The sequence below is a fragment of the Ambystoma mexicanum genome, chromosome 1p, assembly GCF_040938575.1.
Source record: "Ambystoma mexicanum isolate Mex_15411 chromosome 1p, UKY_AmexF1_1, whole genome shotgun sequence".
Classification (NCBI taxonomy): Eukaryota; Metazoa; Chordata; class Amphibia; order Caudata; family Ambystomatidae; genus Ambystoma; species Ambystoma mexicanum.
The window spans coordinates 6,034,593-6,043,568 of NC_090921.1; the positions used below are offsets into that span (position 1 = coordinate 6,034,593).

At 50.3% G+C, this 8,976-nt stretch overlaps 1 non-coding gene across 1 annotated transcript; it reads left to right on the forward strand.

The window, feature by feature from the left end:
• Nucleotides 1-925: 925 nt before the first annotated feature.
• On the forward strand, nucleotides 926-997 carry TRNAC-GCA (transfer RNA cysteine (anticodon GCA)). Its single transcript has one exon. It is a non-coding gene; the product is annotated as a tRNA-Cys (tRNA).
• Nucleotides 998-8,976: the final 7,979 nt, after the last annotated feature.

Consider the following 8,976-nt stretch of genomic DNA (forward strand, 5'->3'; position numbering starts at 1 on the left):
GTTCATATAATCGCCTGTGTGGTACTTGGGGGCGGAGGTATTCATATCTGCACGACCGGCAACTTTGTAACAGAGGGCTACCAACCTTAACCCTTTGTGCTGTGCATGGCCAGGAAGCTCATCATGTTCCAGGTGGTACGAAGAAAAACTGAGGCCTCCTGCATAAGGGCCGGTTATACCTCCAGAGAAGGGGCAGAGCCAACAAAGAAGAGCTTAGAAAGGGCTCTGGGCAGAGGGAGATCCTCTCAAAGGTAAGTACTGAGACAAGGAAGCGGGACGTGGAGGTAATGGCACTATACCGCCAACCAACATAACACATTTGCCTTCTGTTGCGCCTTTATGGGACAGGGGCCCCTGGGGGGAAGTGACATCACAGAGGGACAAACCAAACCAGTGGGTAGGGGGAGAAGGGACTGGGAAAGGAAGCGGGACATGGTGGAAGGAAAAGAAAGTAATACAGCTGCTGTTCCCCACCTTATATTGAGTGCCCCATAGCCCGTGTCTCCTTATGCTCACATTTCCTAATAGACCTATATAGCACCTCTTGCCTCTTTCCCCTTCTCTACCCTTTACTATCGACAACCCAATGTAAATAATTTGGCTAAAATGTTGTAACGACACATTCTGAGCTCTAACTTTGTGTATCTCATTTGTCAATGTATACTGTTTACCATTCTGTAACTTTGTAAGCTTTGCATTTCCTTGCTGTGGCCTGCTACCTTCGGGTCAGGTGCGCTCTACAAATTGAATAAACAAACAAACAAAGCCCCCTCTCCCTGGTCAGTAGAGTGCAAAACCATCAGGAGGGAAAGCATCTCTCTGGTCACTCTCATAGTCGTGCTGCTGCCCTTTCTTGCACAATCTCCTGTGCTGAATTCGTGCACACACAACGGTTAAGAAAAAGCAGAGGCCACCTCTGTCATCTGGGGATATAGCTCAGTGGTAGAGCATTTGACTGCAGATCAAGAGGTCCCCGGTTCAAATCCGGGTGTCCTCCTTTTTATCATTTATTATTATAAAACTTACTTTCTCAGTTCATTAAGAATTGCCTTTCTTTTCTGTGCAAAGCTGACATCCGTGAACAGTCGCTGCTCTGAAATGTGGAACTTTAAAATACTTTCTTAAGTTTTCTAAATTGAAATATCTCTACGGTTGAAAACTCGAAAGAAGAACACATCACATCCATGTTTTTGTTTTTAGCTCTGAAGTCAGTATTTACACGGAGCTCTTAACACATAACATCACTGCAAAGGTCACTTAACCTGCTGTGCTACCTATGCAGATTTCTTCTTTAGGACTCATCACTCAAATTACAAAGAATCCAGTCTCAGATGTGGTTCTCTGATCGTGAGCACTGCACTACCAGCAGTGCCATTCATATGCATGCCTTAAAAGAGTAGCGTCAGTGCCCACAGTCTCGTTTAAGCTATACATTTGGAAACTGAAAGCACAGGTGTTCCTACTTTCCCAACTCACTGGTAGGACGCGGCGGTAGGGGGGAGGCGACACTTGTAGCACATATAATCGCCTGTGTGGTACTAGGGGACGGAGATATTCATATCTGCACGACCGGCAACTTTGTAACAGACTGTGAAGCCTTCCCGGTTCGTTCAGACTATGAATCCCTCCGCCGGGGACCCTGTGACCGCGTTAATGCAGGCCCTAGAGGCCCTTAGGACCGACATGGCCACTGCCACGACTACCATTCACCACCGCCTTGATGCCCTCCAGAGTACACGTTTTCCCTTGCCCGGTGATGATGACGAACCCGGTCCTGCCTCTCCAGCCCAGCCTGCCCCGACTTCAGCCCCCGTTCCCACTCCAGTGTTGCTCCCGTTGACCCCCCCTCTTGCTGCTCCAGAACGCTTCCAGGGTGAACCCCGGAAATATTGCACCTTCATAAATCAGTGTAAATTACATTTCTTATGCAAACCTCAGGCTTTTCCCGACTCTGTCACTAAGGCCGCTTTCCTTCTGTCTCATTTGTCCGGGGTAGCTGCCACTTGGGCAAATCCATTGTTGGAAAACGATCACCCTGCCTTATACGATTTCGATCTGCTAGTCGCACCCGTTACAAGGCCCAGGCACGGGACCTGGAATTACTTGATCTCACACAGGGTAGGCAAACATTGATAGAATATATCACCCGTTTTAACCAATTGGCCGCAGAAACTTCCTGGCCAGAGGAAAAAAAGGCGATCGTTTTCTACCGGGGCTTGTCCAATGCCATGAAAGATGCTCTGTCGGTGGTTCCTGCTCTGACTTCTGTTTTTTCGGATCTAGTTGATCTCACACTGCAGTTAGACGCCCGCAGATCCGAGCAGAAGGCAGAAGCGACATTTGCTAGTCACTCTTCCCCGGCACCTCCATCTACCAGTCCCGAACCCATGCAAATAGGCGGGATCCGCAGTCCAATAACACCGACTGAAAGGGAACGTCGGAGGACAGATAACGCCTGCTTTTATTGCGGACTCAACGGGCACTATGTGAAAGAATGCCCTCGACGTCCCAGAAACAAGACTCCGTTTTTTCAGAAGGCTCGCCCATGAGAGAGGGGGCACCGGCGAGCCCTTCATTGACCCCCACTGAACCCGCCTTTGGTCCAATCAGACCCATAGTAGTGCAGGCCTTATTAAAACCAACCAGGGAGATCACACACACTGTCTATCCTGTGATCGATTCAGGGGCCACTGGCTGCTTCATGGACATCGCTTTAGCCCATAGTCTTAACTTAATCAAAAAGGAGCATCCTGAGCCCGTACAAGCAGTCAATGGCACGTCCCTGACTTCTGGCCCGATCCGACATCAAACGGCCCCTCTTGAGGTGGTAATACAAGGCACACATAAAGAGACCCTGTCATTCGATCTCATCACTACACCGCAGTTCGGTATCGTTCTAGGTATCCCCTGGTTGAGGCAACATAACCCTTTGATCAATTGGGGAACAGGACACGTATCGTTTGAGTCAGAGTTATGTCAACATTTTTGCCTGATAGAACCAGACTCCCTTGTTTCTCCTGCCATGATTCTTGGCGCCATGGCCTCCTCCCGACTCACTGATGACACAGCAGAGGCTACCACATTACATACCGTAGGGGTCATCTCGGTTAGCATCCCTGTTGAATACCAAGATTTCCACATGGTTTTCGATAGGGCATCCACGGAGGGTTTGCCCCCGCATAGGGCCTACAATTGTCCTATTGATCTCATTCCAGATGACCCCATACCAAAGGGGAGGATCTACTCGTTGTCACCTTCCGAGGAACAAGCCCTGAAGGATTACATACAGCAGGCTCTGCGTCTAGGTCATATCTGTCCCTCCTGTTCCCCAGCTGCTAGCCCCATTTTCTTTGTGCCAAAGAAGGAAGGTGATCTACGCCCGTGCGTGGACTATAGACGGTTGAATGCCATCACCATCAAAAACAGGTATCCTATTCCACGCATTTCTACGCTGTTAGATAAGTTAACGGCCGCCTCTATCTTTACCAAGTTTGGACTTGAAAGGGGCGTACAATCTGATCCGCATGCGGCGTGGGGACGAGTGGAAAACGGCCTTTTGTTCTCGACAGGGGTTGTTTGAGTACACCGTGATGCCCTTTGGGCTCTGTAACGCTCCTGCCACATTCCAACGCTTCATCAATGATGTATTATCTGACATTCTTGATGTATTCGTGGTGGTCTATTTAGATGATATCTTGATCTTCTCATCCTCTCTGGATGACCATATCGGGCATGTAAGAGAAGTCCTCTCTCGCCTCAAAAGAAACGCCTTGTTCGCCAAACCCGAAAAGTGTTTGTTTCATTCTCAAGAAGTAGAGTTCCTGGGTTTTCACATTACACCCGGTGGGTTGACCATGAATCAGACAAAAGTGCGTGCAATCACGGAGTGGCCTACCCCGTCAAACTCAAACAACTCCAATCGTTTCTCGGCTTTGCCAACTTTTACAGGCGATTCATCGCCGGCTTTTCTGCCATCGTTTCTCCCCTGACCGCCCTCACCAGCCCTCATGTCCCCTTCATCTGGACACCTGACCACCAAGGGGCCTTAGAGGCACTCAAGTCCAGGTTTGTTTCTGCCCCTGTGCTACAACACCCTGATATGATATGATATCATAAGGTATTTGTAACGCGCCTATACACAAGTGTTTCAAGGCGCGACGAGGCAGGGAGGGAGGGAAACAAGGGGAAGACAGACAAACGATCCTACTAGGCCAGGTGTCATTCAGATCGCGCAAGTGCAGAGGAAGGGGAAAAGGAGAAAGTGCAGGGGGAGGAGGTAGGGGGGAAAGTGCAGTACAAGGTAAGTAGCGTAAATAAATAATAAATAATAAATAATAAGTAAAAAGGGCCAGCTGGTGGCAAGTGCGAGGTAAGTGCAGAGCTGGGAAGGGGGCTGTAGGGATACAGTGACAGTCCCGCAGTGCAGGGGGAGCCAGGGAGGCAGTGCAAGTGGAGAGTGGCTGGGTCCTGGACCGAGGTCACTGAGAGTGGCCCAGATGCAGGTATAGTGCAGAATTCAGTGGGGAGTTAAGCAGGTTTAGCAGGGGAGAGGGAGAGAGAACGCAGAAGCGAAGAGGAAGGTTTTGAGGTGCTTCCGGAACCGGAGATGGTTCTCCTCAAGTTTCAGGGAGGCAGGAAGGCTGTTCCAGAGGGAGGCCCCTGCTGCGGAGAGAGATCTGCCTCCAGCTCGTTGCTTCGAGAAGCGGCTGACCATGAGGGAGTTGGAGGCGGATGAGCGAAGGGCTCGTGAAGGAAGATATTTAGGAAGAGAGAGTTGAAGGTATTTAGGCCCCAGCCCCCAGAAGGCCTTGTGGACAATGCAGAGGGTTTTGAACTTAATCCTCGCAGCCACTGGGAGCCAGTGAAGAGATTTCAGTCCTGGAGAGATACGGTCCCTGGGCTTGAGGCCAAGGACGAGTCTCGCAGTTCTGTTCTGGATAAGTTGCAGAGGGCGGAGAGTGGAGGCAGGCAGATTAAGATAGAGGCCGTTACAGTAGTCCAGCCTTGAGAGAACCAGGGCTCGGGAGACAGTGAGCTTCTGGGGGAAGGAGAGGAAGGGAAGAATACCTCTGAGGAAGTGCAGCTGGTAGTGTGACTTCTTAGAGACGTCAGATATATGAGGAGAGAAGGAGAGTGTGGAGTCGAAGATGACCCCGAGGTTTTTAGCCTTGCAGGTAGGGGCAGGAAGGGGGCCAAGGGAGGCCGGCCAGAGAGCTGCAGGGAAGGAGGGAGTGGGTGTGCCGATGAGTAGAATCTCAGTCTTACTGGCGTAAGAGTGACCCGGAGATTCCGTTTGTTGTAGAGGCGGATGCCTCCTCTTTCGCGTTAGGTGCCATACTTTCTCAACCTTGTTCTGCTACTGGGCTTTTGCATCCTATAGCTTATCATTCACGGAAATTCTCGACAGCCGAGTCCCATTATACCGTAACAGAAAAGGAACTGTTAGCCATTAAGGATGCACTTCAAACCTGGCGTCACCATCTAATGGGGGCAAAGCATCAAACGGTGGTGTACACAGATCATAAAAACCTGCAGGATCTTGCCTCTCTGAAATGTGTGAACAGTAGGCAGGTGCGTTGGCATTTATTCTTCGCCGCATTCGATTTTGTGGTAAAGCATAGGCCAGCATTCGCTCATGGTAAAGCGGATGCACTTTCACGTTCTCCTGGGGGAGTATTGCTTTCCACATTTCCGGACATATTATTGGGAAAGGGCCATGTCATCTGCCTATGTACACCGACCCCAACCATGCTTACCACGATTAAAGATTGGACCTGCCAACACCGGCACATACTCACTGAATGGGACATTACACTTCAGGAGGGACTGCCATTCATTCAAGGGAAATTATTCCTCCCCACTAGCGATGTATGCAATCAGGCACTTGCCTGGTCTCATGATGCTGCCATCAATGGACATCCAGGGCAACAACGTACCTTGGAGTTATTACGACGTTGGTGTTGGTGGCCATCAATGGGAAGGGATGTAGCGAACTATGTAAACACCTGTGCGATCTGTGCCCAAAATAAATCACGCAGGGGACGTCCTTTGGGTTTGCTCCAACCTCTACCCATTCCCCCCAAACCATGGCACACGGTCTCTATGGACCTTATCACAGACTTACCCCGCAGACAGGGGTATGATACCATCTGGGTCATCGTTGATTCTTATACTAAAATGGCCTGTTTCATTCCCTGCACTGGCGTGCCATCAGTCCCGACCTTGTCCCGTTTGTTTTTTAGGTCTGTCTTTTGTCTTTTCGGCCTCCCACAAGTCATCATATCAGACCGTGGAGCACAATTCACGTCCTGTTTTTGGCGTTCTCTGACCAAGCTCCTGGGTATTGATGCCCGCTTCTCCTCGGCCTATCACCCGGAAAGTAATGGACAGACGGAAAGGGTGAATCAGGCTCTAGAACAGTTTTTGCGCTGTCTGACCCTTCAGTATCAAGACTCCTGGTTCGATCTGCTCCATCTCGCTGAATTTGCCTACAATAATGCATGGCACTCGGCCACCGGCTTTTCTCCTTTCTATTCCATGTATGGCCAACACCCACGCACCCTTCCACTTCCAGACTTTCCTTCTGCCACCCCTGCTGCTACTGCTTGTGCCCGCGATCTAACTGAGGTTCATGCCCAAACCATGATCCATCTCCGTGAGGCACAGACAGCTATGAAGAAGAAGGCGTACAGGAAACGAGCAGTAGCACCTGTGTATCATGTAGGGGACCGTGTTTGGTTGTCAACTCGCCATTTACACATCCCGGGCTGTCGCAAACTTCTGCCCCGCTTTGTCGGCCCCTACAGAATTGCTAAAGTCCTGAACCCTGTAGCCTTGCGCCTTGCTATTCCATCTGCTTGGCGTATACACCCGGTTTTTCATACTTCCCTCCTTAAACCATACCTTGCCCCTACCCGGGTCCATACTCCACCTGCTCCTGTTTCAGTCTCCACACCCGATGTCTTTGAGGTCAGTGCCATTTTGGGTTCCCGTCTGCACAGAGGTCGGCTCCAATACCTTGTGGACTGGTTGGGCTACGGTCCGGAGGAGCGCTTTTGGGTTCCATCTCGGGGCGTCCAGGCCCCGCTTCTTGTTGCGCGCTTCCATAAGGACCATCCCTCCTGCCCACGAGGTCGTGGGCCTTTGAGGGGGGACTCTGTTACATCTTCCACGTCCTCTACCTTACGAACTCCTATGTTTCCCACAGACTCACGTTTCCACACACCCACATTACGTAGCCCCCGATGCTTACCTCTGGGTGCGCAGACAAGGCAGCACCATTGCACTCGTCATGTCAGGGGGGTCCATGGCAGGCTTGGTGTCTATCGCCCTTCTCTCCATTGGCAATGTAATTGGAGGTTCCCATTTGGCCGAAATCACCGTTGCTCGTGTGGACCTGATCGTCACGTGAGGAGACCAAACGCAATCGGTATCACGTGACGACCCCCACGCCTCAACGTTTCCTTGTTGAGCATCACGTGATTTTCTCCAATGGTTTAAATGCATTCAGAAACACCGAAACGTTGCTTCACAGCTGGTCTTTCTCTTGGACATTGCTACGCTTCGAATTTACCAGGAACTTTTGGTCACTCGACAGAGGTCTGCCTAAAGGATTGCTTTCTCTGAACCCTGAACTTGCCTTGATTAGCTCTGGAACTCTTGGTTTACTCGACCACGGCCTGATTAACGGATTTTCTCCACGAACCACGATTTTTGGAACCTGGGCCTATGACCTCTCACTAGGCGTTCGCCTGATCAAGCACTTCAAACTCCAGTGCTTACCATCATAATACCAGAGGTTGTGGAAACCTATCCGAACCCGAGCTCAGGTCCAATCACTCTCCTTCCTTTCCGGGTGGTCCTACAGTACACATACAGTACACATAGGTAAGAACGTTTAGTTTCTATTCCTAGATACTCTGTAAAATTGCATTTCGCCTTGTACTAATCCCTCCTTGCCTTACAGCGCTCAAAGGGTCCTTCCGGCAGTTCCTGACTCCAGACTCGACGAACTACCACACCTGTGGCCTCAAGGATTGCACAGGCAGTGTTCATATAATCGCCTGTGTGGTACTTGGGGGGCGGAGGTATTCATATCTGCACGACCGGCAACTTTGTAACAGAGGGCTACCAACCTTAACCCTTTGTGCTGTGCATGGCCAGGAAGCTCATCATGTTCCAGGTGGTACGAAGAAAAACTGAGGCCTCCTGCATAAGGGCCGGTTATACCTCCAGAGAAGGGGCAGAGCCAACAAAGAAGAGCTTAGAAAGGGCTCTGGGCAGAGGGAGATCCTCTCAAAGGTAAGTACTGAGACAAGGAAGCGGGACGTGGAGGTAATGGCACTATACCGCCAACCAACATAACACATTTGCCTTCTGTTGCGCCTTTATGGGACAGGGGCCCCTGGGGGGAAGTGACATCACAGAGGGACAAACCAAACCAGTGGGTAGGGGGAGAAGGGACTGGGAAAGGAAGCGGGACATGGTGGAAGGAAAAGAAAGTAATACAGCTGCTGTTCCCCACCTTATATTGAGTGCCCCATAGCGCGTGTCTCCTTACGCTCACATTTCCTAATAGACCTATATAGCACCTCTTGCCTTTTTCCCCTTCTCTACCCTTTACTATCGACAACCCAATGTAAATAATTTGGCTAAAATGTTGTAACGACACATTCTGAGCTCTAACTTTGTGTATCTCATTTGTCAATGTATACTGTTTACCATTCTGTAACTTTGTAAGCTTTGCATTTCCTTGCTGTGGCCTGCTACCTTCGGGTCAGGTGCGCTCTACAAATTGAATAAACAAACAAACAAAGCCCCCTCTCCCTGGTCAGTAGAGTGCAAAACCATCAGGAGGGAAAGCATCTCTCTGGTCACTCTCATAGTCGTGCTGCTGTCCTTTCTTGCACAATCTCCTGTGCTGACTTCGTGCACAAACAACGGTTAAGAAAAAGCAGAGGCTCACCTCCTTCATCT